This window comes from Lynx rufus, unplaced genomic scaffold (genome assembly GCF_022079265.1).
Source record: "Lynx rufus isolate CCGP_SWC_20201006 ecotype Redwood Valley unplaced genomic scaffold, mLynRuf1.p SCAF_3, whole genome shotgun sequence".
In the NCBI taxonomy this organism is placed as follows: Eukaryota; Metazoa; Chordata; class Mammalia; order Carnivora; family Felidae; genus Lynx; species Lynx rufus.
In genome coordinates, this window is record NW_025814845.1 from 25,095,065 (window position 1) to 25,098,428 (window position 3,364).

General features: G+C 34.5%; 1 pseudogene; it reads left to right on the forward strand.

The window, feature by feature from the left end:
• Nucleotides 1–2,890: 2,890 nt before the first annotated feature.
• LOC124520157 (ATP synthase subunit ATP5MJ, mitochondrial-like) lies at nt 2,891–3,065 on the forward strand (annotated as a pseudogene).
• Nucleotides 3,066–3,364: the final 299 nt, after the last annotated feature.

The window sequence follows — 3,364 nt, forward strand, 5'->3', positions numbered from 1 at the left end:
CCTAGGTATATGCCATACAGCTGTACTGTCCCTACAACATCCAGTAGCCACATGTGGTGATTTAAATTTAAATAAAATCAAACTAAAAATTCAGTTATATTAACCACATTTCAAGTATTAGATGTTCCTATATGACATATGATGAATGGCTACCATTTTGGACTGCACGCACAAGGACATTTTCATCATTCATATCACTAAGAGACATAAAAATAACCTTTACAATATTATTTGTGATATCCATAAACTGAAATGTCCAACAATTTTAGAATGGATCAGATAGTTGTGCTATATGCATGCAATTCTATACTGCAAGGAAAATGAAAAATTAGAGCTATTCCCAACCAACTGGCTAAATATTAAATGAATACACTTGATAATGATTCCATTTATGTAAAAGTCAACCAAAACCCAAAACTAAGAACCAAAATTGCATTATATCAATTGCAGTGGTCTTAATGAAAATCAAGGAAATCACACACCTACGTATGTGGACACATACACACATATGCATACACAGAGGGTGGGGGGCAGAGAATGAATGAATATGAGAAGGGTCCATATTATCTTAACTTTTCCAGACTCAGAACTATTAGACAACCATCTGGGATAAGGATGGAGGGAAAAATGAGAAGTTTTCATCAGATGTATAATATTTAAGGAAAGAAAAGGATATTCAAATAAAAACATCCATCAGGAAGTTTTGAAATCACAAAGACTGGTCTGGGCTGAAATCATAGATTTAAGAATCAGCCACATAGGGATAACAGTTGAAGCTGAGAGATTAGGTAAAAGTCTTAAGAACCAGGCTACATGGGGAACCAAATGTAAAAGAAGAGAAAAGGAGAAGAAAAGAAGGAAAGATAAATCTTCTTTAATGGACTTGTAGCAGTTTGCCCAAAGCAATTTACCCTGTGTGTATTCTGTGCACAAATGCTGTAGATTTCCCATATTGCAGCAGAATAAATTCATCTGAATTTCCCCTGATTCTGAAAAGAAATCCTGGCATTAAACCTCTGCATGTTCAACTTTACCTATTTTAGAGACAAGAAAACAAAACAAAATAAAACCTCTTTGTTTCTGAAATGTCAGCTAAAACTTCATTTCTTGCGGTAAGACTTTGTTGCCTAGGCCCCCCTCACCTAAATCAGGTACATTGATAAACTCACTGTCTACTTTCTCTTTGTACCAATGAGCACAGACTGAAATCTTAAATCTATAGTTTGTATATGGCTGCTTTATTATAATTACCTTCTCCATTAAATTCTACCAAAGTGAGAAACATGTCATTTTAATTCACCATTTTATTTCTAGTTCATATGCATAAGAGTTGAGAACATGTATTTATGGAACACCTGACTGAATGAATGAATGAATGAATCAATCAATCAATCAATTAGAACCTTGTTCATTTGCACTAGCCTTGCATCTCTGTGCATCATGTGTATAAGTTAAGGGCAGGGATGGGATAAAGTAGACATTTCCTTTATTCTGAGGTCTTTTAGACATTTTCCATAATCATATACATGAAACGTAAAACTCCCCCTTTTACAGGACAGATCACAGGATCGTAAATAAACAAATATCAAAAAGAAGAAAACTAAGTTTAGCTGAACTTGTAAGCTATCAACAAATTGAAGTCAACAGCCCTGCCTCTTGTTTCTTTGCCCCCTTCTCCACATTTCAAGGGTGAGATATTCAGTCTCCAGGTTTCTTGAATACTTTTCCACCCATTGGTTTTCGTAAAATGTTGCATAGTGCTTTCAAGTAAATTTATTTCAAAGTGCTATCAGTCCTAAAGACATTTTATCTTGTATCTTTAATTGTGTAATGGATATGCTAAAACTATCAAGCATCCAAGATAAGCAGGCTTTAAGTTCACACAAAGGATTCTTTCTCTACAAAGTGGGAAAGGTGATATAGATACATTTGAATTCATTCATTATTTTGTCTAAATGGATTCCGAAAAGAATAGACACTGGTCTTAGAATTTTGGAAATGTTCTTCATTTTTTTTTCTTCCCTTTGTATTTTCAGAGTAACTGTTGTTAAATGGTTTGCTAAGCCCTAATCATTAAAGACTTTACACAGTTAAATTTGAGGATTAGGTATTTACCAGTTCCCAGATTTAGATATTAATCCAAGAGGTACATGAATTGAAATTGGCATATACGTGCTTTCTACTCTACCAGATGTTCTGAGAAATCTTTGGAAACTTAGGGATTACTACCAGCATATTGATTTGGTGGAACTCATTTGGCTAGATCTTTCAGAATGAATGGATTCACTCAGCAATACTTGACACAAAGAAATATAGAAACATTCATATAGATGTACCCTGCCTGTCTTTTTAGGCATTTTGACTTCAATTCTTCTAAGATGAGATGATTTTGAGTAGGACATTTCTGACTTTAATTTTGAGATAAAACAGTGTTCAGAATAAGCTTTTTTCTTTGAGATTATATAAATTCAACTTAAAAAGTTTCATAACTCTATCACCAATTTGATGGAAAAAACATTTAAACTTTTGTAAAAGTCTGAGTAAGATTACATCTGGATGGGTAGGCTTTTTTTTTTTTTTTTCAGGAACATTCCAGGTTTCTACAAATTCTAATAAGCCTTGAACTGTCAAATAAAGTTGACTAATAAAAGAGTCAATTAGGTTATGGAAATAAAAATAACATTTAAGACAGAATAATCAGTTGTTGTATTTGTCTGTTGTGAGGATTCAGAAAGATTTGTGGACATTTTCTTAGATACTGGCTAAGACAATGAAGCTAAATAAGGCATTGCAATTTTACATCCTCAAGAGGAATCATATCACTCAATGACGTTTTCCTAGTTGTTGGCCGACTAGATGGGGCGTCCTGAGCCGGAGGTCCTGTGCTGAGATGCTTCAAAGCTTTGTTAAAAATGTTTGGGTCTTCATGAAGTCCTATTATATCCAAATTTACCAGGAGATTTGGATAGGAATGGGGTTGATGGGCTTCATCATTTATAAAATCAGGAGTGATGATAAAAGAAGTAAAAACTTCGAGTCCTGCACCTGTTCATGGTCATCATTAGCCAGTTTTACTTTGGAGTACACATCGGCTGGAACATCAGTCTGGCTGTAAACCTCAGCAAGCTCTGTTAGATAGGAACATGGAGCATCGCTGTGCCCTTGTAGATGTATCGCTTTCATTTTGGCATGTATAAACGTACCCAGGAAGTGAAAAGAAGAAAGAAAGAAAGAAAGAAAGAAAGAAAGAAAGAAAGAAAGAAAGAAAGAAAGAAAGAGAAAGAAAGAGAGAGAGAGAGGAAGGAAGGAAGGAAGGAAGGAAGGAAGGAAGGAAGGAAGGAAGGAAGAAAAGGAATCATATCAA